The sequence below is a fragment of the Haemaphysalis longicornis genome, unplaced genomic scaffold, assembly GCF_048455015.1.
Source record: "Haemaphysalis longicornis isolate Haplotype H1 unplaced genomic scaffold, Haemaphysalis longicornis Haplotype H1 scaffold_9, whole genome shotgun sequence".
In the NCBI taxonomy this organism is placed as follows: domain Eukaryota; kingdom Metazoa; phylum Arthropoda; class Arachnida; order Ixodida; family Ixodidae; genus Haemaphysalis; species Haemaphysalis longicornis.
Genome location: NW_027526460.1, coordinates 100937312 through 100948359, shown reverse-complemented (window position 1 = coordinate 100948359; position 11048 = coordinate 100937312).

Here is an 11048-nt window from a genome sequence, read left to right as displayed (position 1 = left end):
AGTTCCGTCGCATAAAAAGAAGAGGCTGAAGTGCCACTTGCGCAGATTCTTACAACCACCGTTGCGTGTTCTTACCTTTGTGGTTCCTCTACAGCGCGACAGTGGAGCCAGTGTTCTCAAGGAATTCCTGCAAGTGTTCACCCTTACAGGAATCTCTTAAAAAGGCCATAGCCACTGAAGAAAAGCTGCACATTGCTTGACAGAGTGAAGGTGTAATGAACAGCGCCGGATCTCCGCCCTTAACGAGGCAATCCGGGTGCCAAAGGGATCAAAACTACACGAAGCGCTTGAGAAAAGGTTGCTTCAATATTAGCAACCACGTGTCCTTCTTCGCATTGAAAATACCGGTATCCTGCCGCGCCTGGGGGAAAAGCAAGTGAACGCATTGTCCGTTTAGACATCATGCGCAATATTACTTATTTTATGTGCTTTTATTAATTGGATGTCCATGACTATGTCACAGCAAAAATTTGAGGAATTTCAGCGTTGAACCTCATCTAGGTACGAATATTTTTATCCTGATATGAAGCTTCCGTTTGCATTGCGAATGGCGAAAACCAGCTCCCCAATACGTGGAAACTACGACTCCCCTGCTCCGACGCGGACCCTCAGCGACGCCAGTGGCAGAGGATAAGGCGCTCTACTCGCCTTATACCAGCATGGCCATGAGAGAGTTATTGACTTGAATGCGTCTGTCTTCGACAGAACACTGTCTGGTTAGGTTAAACTTGAACCGGAAGAAATACAACAATCAAGGGCTTTTATTAAAAGCGGTCCCTTTTAATCAATGTCTTTGGTGTATTTCCCTCTTCCTCGAGGGTAATTGAGCACGCTAACTGACACTTGTCCCCGAAAAACGTAGTTTTCCCATTATGAAACGCTAGTGCTTAGGCCGGTGGGGGCTGCAAAAAGATTTCGAAAGCACTTATGCGGCTGTCAGTGAACCTTATTGACGACCACCATAAGGCACTGGCTGCCGTCTTTGAGCGACCCCACTTTATAGGTTGGTCGCTTTTCCCCTACGAGTGCAAGACTACGCCAGTAGTTGAAAGCTTACAAATATGCCCCCGCCAGTCGGGAAATTTAAACAAACTGGCTGTCTCATTCTTCCGTCGGTACCCGTAACAAAACCGACACTAGCGAGGATGCCAAACATTTCGCAATTTCACATTTCCTGCGAAGAGGCGAGGAGCAACGCTGTGAGTATTAATTCCGCACAATCATCAACCGCTTCAATGTTACCATTATGGCCATCGCTAGAAGCCTTCCAACTGCCCAAAGGAGTCCTTTAACGTCGTAACTTGCGCTCTTAGTGGTCTTACGTTCTCCTTGTTGTTCCTAAGCTCCAAAGAAAATTTTCTTCGCAGCCTCAGCACTTGCGTCTTCACGCCTTCCGGTAGATAATCGCACTCTCTTTGCTGGCTGTTAGGATTGTTCCGACGCTTATGGCCGCTCCCGGCACTATTTATTAGGACGCGACATGTGCAAGTTAGAAAAATGTAAACCCACCTCTACCTAGTGTGAAATCGGCTGAAACGGCGGAGCTGTAGTTCTCTTCGGTTGGCTCAAACTTAAATATGAGGCTAACCCGAGCATGGCAGCGCCGTATCTGCGCAAATTCAATGGTTTGCGCAAAAAAATCAGCAGCAAAACCTGGAAGCTCGTACCTACCCCCCCCCTCCCCCCCCCCCCCGCACCTGCGAGAACACTGCGCCTTCTGTTGGTGAATCTGAGAACCACCGGATAGGCAGTTAGTCCCCAGACCCACTAATAGAGGCCACCGGTGGGTCTGCGAACCTGTTCCCATTTTTGCGTGGCTCACGACCCACAGCAGACAGGGGGACAGGTTCGACGTATAGCAGCTACACTGTTGAGTTAGTATGTCAGCCTTTGCAACCTGCGCAAAAAGATGAAAACATTGTCCAGAGGGGACCTTCAGCCCTTGGATGTCCCTTCAGAACCATTGTTCGCCTCTACCTTAGTGACTCCCAGAAACAAAGGGACTTTTGTTGATGCCGACTATGCAGACCACAATGCTATGCTATCACACATGCACTACCAACGAACTGTGCCACTCGTGTTGCGTACTTTCTCTTCAAAAACATCCGATTGTAGAATGGTGCTACGCGGCCAATGCCAAAAGACCATGACAGGTCTTTTACATCCAAAGCACATGCTGTTCTTCGCTCATGCTCCACGCGTAAAAGCTGACTACGCCGTAGAACCCACAGATAAATGGTCTAAAAAAACGCTTTAGAAACACTCCTCAAAGGATTGCCACTCTACGTCACGTCTGACAGCAAAGTTGGGGATGTGGTGCTTTCTTACATAACCTTCGCTTCTAACTCTCCCGTTACAATACGAGTTGTTCTTTTAAAAGCAGAGCCCGTTAGGGTCCTAACTTGTCGTCGTAGCTCGTTCGCTGCCACCAAGTCTAGCCAGCGCCGCATTCAAGCCCCGTAGTGACGTTACGAACCCAAGAAGAGACCCACCTGCGTAGCGGCGTAACGGACCCAAACAGAGGCTTCGAAAAACAAGCGGTTTATATAGTCATAACTACTCGAAACTCCTGAACCGCTGGCACATGTCATACATCTTCCCGTTGTTTAGCACAAAGAAAGCTGCAGGTAAATTTGGGGCAAAATCTGTGTAAATTACCGGCCGCCCTGGCGTTCATTTATTTAGGGACGCCCGTTGGGTCGGCTTTTACGATACTAAGCGAAAAAAAGCGGCCGCCAAAAACTGCGCGTCCCAAACCGCTTAGTAAGGCTCCAGTACGTGCGGGATAAAAAAGAGAGAGAGATAACCTTTAATAGAAAAGGATGACCACTGCTCACGATGGGGGAAAGGAATGGGGAGGGAGGGTAAGAGAAAATAAACAAATTAACGCTGGTCGTTCTCAGTAGACTCAATAACTGGGCCAGTTCTTGGAACCTGCAATTCATGGGCCAGTTCATGGTGATCGCAATAGGGTTTGTGCACATACAAAAAGCAAGCACGAAAAAAACAGAATTCCCGCTCGCGCTTTTCCAGGCAAAGGGAGCTCGAGCACTGCGAGGGCGGGAAATCGGAATTGCTTTGGAAAAATGTCCAATCTATTAAATAAGAGAGGAGTGAGACAGGGAGGAAAGGAGCGTGACGGCTGGTAGCAGTGAGCGGAAAATGGCACCACAGCCCATTATGGCGAGTCACTGAACTGCACTTCCAACAGCTTTCACGTTGAGTGGAACGGCTTTCATTTTTTAACTGCAGAGCACTTCAGGGGCTCGCCTTGTCGCCGTAGCTCGCTCGCTGGACCCAAGTAGAGCCACACGGCGTTCCGCCGTAGCGGCTGTCGTCGCAGCGTAACCCAGAGCCTTCGAAAGCCAAGTGGTTTATACAGTCATAAGCGTTCGAACCTCGTGAACCGCTTCCTCTTGCCATACATCTCCCCGTTGTATAGCGCAAAGTACACTGTAGGTACATTTGAGGAAAAATATACGCAATTAACCTGCAGCGACCGCCTTCATTTAGTTAGGAATGTTCTTTGGGTAGGTTTTTGTGATAGTAAGCTAAAATATGTGGCAATGCAACGCCGGCACGCGCGGGAGGAAATGCAAGCAAAAAAAGAACAGGACTCCCGCTGGCGCAGTTTCAGGCAGGGGGCGTGCAAGCACTTAGAAGGCGGGAAATTTGAAATACATTGGGTGGTAGCAGTGCGCAGATAACGGCTCTACAGCCCATTATGGCGAATCACTGCTCTGCACTTCGGACAGCTTCCACACAGAGTGGAACAGCTTTAATTTTTAGATGCGACTGCATCTCATTCACTGTCCTTGTCCATGCAGCGTCGCCGTTGTTGTCGTCCGCCCCTCCCCCATTCTCCTCGCCGCGCGAGCTGCGCTCTCCGCCACTCACCCCCTCTCCTCTCCGATGCCCCTCTCTCGTCCACACCCCTCCCCCTACACAATAAAAAAATAATAGTTAGCGGCGCCCGGTTTCGATCCCACGACCCTGTGGGCGGAACGCAAGGTACGTGGTGCTCTTCCCACTGTGTCACAAAACCGATTTTTTTTCTTTAATGCCGGTTTTCGAGACAACACAGAAACACAAAACAAACTTATTCACATGAGTAACTCGAGCGACAAGCCACTGTTGACCTATGAAGGCTGATGTCGCTCTAAAATTCCCTAAGCGTAGTCAAGGGTTCTATCCTTGACAGCCACTCAGGAGTGCATGCCTTGCGCTTCTGACCTTCTACGTACTGAGATATGGACTCACGAAAACATTGCCGCGTAGGGCGGGCGTCCACATCACCGTAGAGCCAGGCCATGCGCGAGCGCCATATGCTATGCAAGGCCACCAAGATAACGAGGTCCAAGGGCGCCCCCTCCCCGTTTTCCACCGCTAGATAGCGTATGCCATGGGGGCTCAGCGGGAAATCTTTATGAAGGGTCCTCTGGAGGATATCCCGCAAAAATACCGCAGCCCAACAATGCAAAAAAAACGTGCTCTATCGTTTCTGGTTGTTTACACACTGAACACTGAGTTCCCCATGGCACAGATATGCTTCTATTTTGCATCCAGGTTCGAACAGACAAGGTGCCTGTGTGTAATTTGAAGAAAAAGGTTTTCACACCAGGGTGAACCTCCATTCTCTTGACGCGCTTTAGACATTTTGGCCTGGATCTATACATTGGGACAGGGAAAACAACATCGCAATGTCCTTATACAGTTTTTTGCGTGTCACAGAGGACAGGTACTCGCCAGAAAAACGTTCGAATAGAAAACGGGCCGTCATTAATATTGTCTTAAAATACCGATACACGCCACCTGGCAAGCACCATGTTGATACTACATATTCCGGCATAGCACGCGCCAGCCGTACTTGCATGACACTCTGCAAGAACGGGTCACGAACATCTCGCCAAAACAAAAACCGGTTTACCAGCTGTCGCACATACAGGCGCGCCAGCCCCAAGCCACCATCTCGGACTCTCCGAAACAGGTTTGTTCTGCTGCACCTCTCCCATGTTGAGCCCCAAACGAACACCGCAAATACCCGGTGAAGCCTTTGGACGTTGATTCGCGAACAATGCAGTACCTGCATGATATACCAAATCTTCGTTACAAAGAATAAGTTACATGCCGTGGCCCTTGCAAAAATTGACAACCTTGCCCCCTTCCATTTCTCGGCCTTCTCCCTCGACGGCTGTGTCTGGATACGCCAGTATGGTTCACTATCCCTGTAATATTCCAGTTCAACGACCAAGTACTTCACTGGAGTTGTGATCCAACTAATATTAGCGAAGGTTGGCGGTGTTGATGACCATTCCCCATGCCAAAATCCTAGGCACTTTGCCCAGTTCACAAAACTACCCGTCACCACGCCAAACTTTTTGACAGTGTCAACTACCAACTGAACGCTTTCTTCGTTCATACAAAAAACGGCCATTTCGTCTGCGTAAGCCAAAAGTTTAACTTCTGACTCATGCAGTCGGAAACCTTCGATGGCACTATTTCTGATTATACTCATACACAGGGCTTCGGTGTATATGCAAAACAATAGAACGCTTAGGGGGCAGCCGTGGCGCACCGAACGCTGCACTTCAATTGGGGCTCCCAACTTTTTGTTCACGATCAGCCGCGTAGTGCAATTGCGGTACGCGAGGGTGACTCCCTCTTTAATTACAAACCCAACGTTCATATGGTCCAAAATACAAAACAATATCTCGTGTGACACACAATCAAACGCTTTTTCCAAGTCAATCTGCAGGACTGCCACTCCCGTGTGCAGGGCGTCGCTGCACTCGAGGACACACCTTGCTTTATGGATATTTGTAAAAATATTGCGACCCTTAATTCCGCACGTCTGATGGGCTGTGCCACAAAACCGAGACAGAATCAAATGCTACGAACGCGCCTTATATCCTTGACTCATTCAAACTACGTCAAGAAGCTACTGATACAACGCATGATGGGGCAATGATTGACACTTGCAATAAAAGAAAAGAAGCTCCCACTTACAGCAACAATGATGGAGTAAAGGTAGTTGCGACAGCGAAGCCCCAAGCATACCACTTAGAGAGATTGACCAAGATTGGCCAATAAAACATAATAATAATCATAAAACATAATAATCATACGCGTTCCCGACACGTTTCACGCGATTTCAGAATCAATCCAACGGAAACACCAAGTGAACCCCACGATGCGTCGCATCTACACAGGGTTCCCCTCGCGGGGAGGTGGGCGCAATTTTTAAATACAGAGCACATTAGAGTCCCGGCTTGTCGTCGAAGCTTTTTCACTGTCATATCTAGTCACCGAACTCAGGCGGCGTAGCGTCGTAACGTACCGAAAGAGAGGCTTCGAAGAGATACGCGCTTGTTCGTCGATTCAGCCTTCTCGCCAAGAGTTAACGGCATACTTGAACAAGCCCTTTTTATAGTCATAACCGTTGGAAACTCCTGCACCGACGGCAGTTGTCATACATCTCCTCGTTATTTAGCGCAAAGAAAACTGAATGTATATTGAGGCAAAATCTGAATAATTAACCAGCAGCTCCCGCGCGTATTTATTTCGGAATGCTCGTTTGGTTGGTTTTACAATATAAGCGAAAAATGTGGCCCCGCAAGACAAAAATGCGGCTCCAATACACGCTGCAAATGGGGTTGGATTACGAAGTATAAAATGGCACCCGGATCCCAAGCATGAGGAAGGGTAATTAGAAGGATAAGAATGGGGTGGAGTGCCTTCGGCCGGCATTCTCAGATAATGAATGGCTGCCTACCATTGTCCCTGAAGAAGAAAGTCCCTGACAGCTGCATCTTACCGGTACTTTCCTACGGACCAGAAACTTGGAGGCTCACAAAATGGGTTCAATTTAAATTGAGGACGACGCAAAGACCACTGGAACGGAAGATGATTGGTCTAACATTAATAGACACGAAGAGAGTGGAGTGGGTCAGGGAACAAACGCGTGTTAAGGACATATTAGTAGAAATTAAGAAGAAGAAATGGGTGCGGGCAGGGAATGTAATGCGAAGTAAAGGTAACCGTTGGTCATTAAGGGTAACTGAGGGGATTCCTAGACAAGGTAAGCGTGGCAGACGGGGGCAGAAGGAAGTTACGTCGGCAGATGAGATGAGGAAGTTTGCGGGGATAAATTGGTCACAGTTGGCATAGGACCGAGATAATTGGAGAATAATGGGAGAGGCATTTGCCCTGCAGTGGGCGTAGATAGGCTGGTGATGATGATGATAATGAAATGACAGCCACAACTAGTACCCATGCGACGTAATGTGAAGTCACACACGTGCTTCTACAAAGAGGAAAACCAGACTGGCACCCGTTACCTGGCTTTCACGGGGGCGGCAGTCCCGGACACAGCAGCGACATCAGAAAGAAAACAGAGAGGGGGATCTGGCGAAGGATGAGGAGGGGAGCGGCACGCACTGCTATGGCGTCATCTCTCTCGCTACCTCCCCCTCACTTTTGTTTCATGCGTCGCTGCCAAAGCGCACCCACACCGTTCTCCCCCTCCCCAGACGGTGTTCCGTTCGCCATTAATCCTAAACATGTGGCCGTCGTTATCACGCATTATGCGGTTGGAACTTCCCATGGGGGACCCGCCGTGGTTGCTCAGTGGCTAAGGCGTTGCGCTGCTGAGCACGATGTCGCGGGCTCGATTCCCGGCCACCGCGGCCGCTTTCCTGATGGAGGCGAAAAGCAAAAGCGCCCGTGGGTACGAGCTTTCGGCGCACGTTAAGATCCCCAGGCGGCTCAATTAATCCGGAGCCCTCCACTACGGCGCGATTCATCGCCTGTGCTGCGCCGGCGTGTTAAGCCCTGCAAGCAATCAATTCACACGAGGGCTTTGAATTGGCTCTGGTGGTAGACCCGCTTCTGTGCTCGTTGAGCACAGCGCCGGTTTTCCCGTCTCCTCCACTGGGCATAGCTTAGTCCCAGTAAAGACGTGGCAGAAAGAGAAGGGTTTCTGCCTTCCTTGGGGAGATCAGTGTTACCCCTGCAAGAAACCCAAGTCGATCGAACATGTGTTTTTAGAGTGTTGGGATGGGTACTTTTTCTGGGATGTGCTTCACCGCACATTAAAGAAAGATTAGCCTCTAGACGCACACGGAATCCGGTTCTTACCCATCGAAAGTGATGATGGTGTACCATACGAACTCCTCATGGTTCTGGCCTTGGATGGCATTTGGAAGTCGCGTGTGCCCATACGCCATCGTGATGTTGATACCAAACGCCCTAAAGAGTATTTTTCGGATTACATTCGGTTGACTATTGCAGTATGGAGGGCTCAGCCTGAGCCTTCAGTAGGGTTGGCTGCGATGGAAGGAAACATTAACAAGCATGAAACAATTTTCGCCGGCTTTCGGCTAACCAGGTTTCGGCTCGCAGTTTTATCAATGCAGTGTTTTGTTGTGAGTGTTCGTATGGTCAAAGTCAGGCAATAACGAAAAAAGAGTGGGCGTAGCTTAGTCCATAAAACGAAAGGCTCTCGCTCCGTCAACTTTAAACCCGGACCTTCCCTCACAATACACTCTGGCATTTGATTTTCCCCACCTCTCACTCACCACAGTGCAAGTTTTGCCCCGAAAGGGGTACACTTTATCTCATCGTATGGGAATGCTCCCACACACCCGACTTCCCTCCCAATCCCCACCCCTGCCCTTCACAGTGGGCGGTGCAGCTGTCTAGCTCTGAACCCGGCTCCCAGCTTAACCTGGTGAGACGGGCCCGGACTGCCAGCCAGAGCCAGGGACTCCTGGATTAAGGAGTCTCCCCACTGATCTGCCTCCACACACGGAGTCAGATTGGGCCTCAATAAAACTTTATTTCTCCTCCTCTCACTCCGTCGGTCTGTTCCGGTCCAGGTTCGATTCTTGGCGGTGCCAGCAAGTTCTTTTATTTACCCTGGGAGTTTTCCGCTAACGCGGACGCGAAAAAGTCCTTGGGTGGTAGAGGTATACTGCTTTGAAGTAAAAACTACGCGTTCAAAACTGCGCAGTAAGGCTACGGCGTGTGAGAGATGGAAGCAAAGAGAAAGAGAACAGAACTCTTGCTCGTGCTGTCTTAGGCAGGGGGCGTGCTATCACTTCGAAGGCGAGCTAGCGCCTATGCTGCAAGGCAACCTAACCTAACGCATATGTTGAAAGGTGAAGTGGTACAACAGCGTATTCCAGGAATGTTACGCGTAGACGACATTGTTCTTTTAGCTGATAACCAGACCGATCTGCAACGGATCATAAACCTTAGTGGTCAGGAAGCCGCATACCCTGGGTTAAAGTTTAGGACAAAAAAATTAAAATACTGGTTTTCAAAGACACTAGCACTGACGCAGTGTCAATCCACCATGGCGAATTACCCAGAGTCAAGGAATATAAATATTTCGGTGTGTCGATAAACGAAGAGGATAACTACTTAAGAACTCACGAGGAGCACAGTAAGAGTAAAGGAAAGCGACACGCAGCTATAATTAAGCGTAGAGCTCTGTGGGGATACAACAAATATGAAGTAGTGAGAGGAATGTGGGAAGGAGTAAAGGTTCCGGGTCTCCCATTTGCGGATGCAGTACTCTACCTAAAATCAGGCGCTCTAGCAAGCCTGAAAGTGACCCAGAGAACAGTAGGCCGTTTGGCCTTAGGAGCGCATGGCAAAACAACTAACAATGGAGGGCAGGGAGATATAGGCTGGGCCTCGTTTGAAGCTCGAGAAGCTCAGAGTAAAATATGTTTTGAGGGGAGGTTGAGAGCAATGGATCAAAGTTGGCGGACAGCTGAAGTATTTAGGTAACTATACATGACACTGGTGGACATGCAGTGGCCAAAAAAGACTAGAAGGCTAAAGATGCAATACAGAGAGAATAGCTTAGAATCAAAGACAGCGAAGGTAACCTAAATAGAGCAAAGCAGATAGAAATGTATAAATTCAGAGAAAAAAACTGCAGCTAACACGTCGTTAGAGATGTACAGGTCTGAGAAATAACGCATTGGAAAGGAAACTTTCTACGATAATTCCAAGCTTTGCTTTTTGAGGCTAGAGCAGGTTGCTTGCGAACGACGAGCCTTGTAGGAAAGTGTACACAAACTGTGGAATATGCGCAATCTGCGGAAAAGAAACAGATATTCTGCGGCACATAGTGTTAGAATGCGAGTGTACCCATCCAAGTCAACATGAGGGAAATATGCTGCGTCCAGAAGCCCTAGGATTTAGGTGAAGAACAGAAAGAGTTCACTTTAGGGTTGTCGAGGGAACAAAAAGAAGATTAGAATCCTGGTGTACGAAAATCCGAGAGGGGAATATTGCCTAGGACAGCTATCAGCTGTAACAGAAAAAAGTAAGTATTTTTGCCTAATAAATCTTTTGCGCCTGCCCCAAGAGCGGCGCTAGTGTTTAACGAAGAGAATGAAATATAGGTATATTAGTTTTTTGTAAACATCACACGTCATCACCCCCCTACAAAGGACATGCCACTACCAATCATCATCATCAGCATCGTCATCATCAGCAGAAAATTCGAATTGCATTGGACAAAGCCTATGTTCAATTCATCAAGAGAGGAGTCGAGACAAGTACGGGTAGAGTTTAAGGGGTGGTCACAATGAACACATAAAATTACCACGGCCCCTCTGGCGGATTAATCACTGCTCTGCACTTCCGACCGCTTTCACATTGAGTGGAACTGCTCTAGTGTTTTATCATCTACACGGCCGGGAACCCAGATTGCACATACATACTCTAAAATACATAATAAAGAAGACGCCGACAACAAAAGAAAATAAAACAATGACGCTTTATTTACGCATTTACCTAAACAAGGTGTCGGAACGAGAGCCTTGGTAAAAAATTGGGCGGGTGTACCTACTCTGCTACTAGCCACATCCACCCTGTCGACACCGTGCTTCCCCCCCCCCCCCCCCCCTTTCCGATCATATCACGCCAACTGCGCTGGGCATCTGATCACCCCCCCCCGTGGTGGTGTGATTTCATACGTCTCAATAGTCCCCGTCACGATGTCCTTTGCACCGGGTTCTCAGTCCATCTGT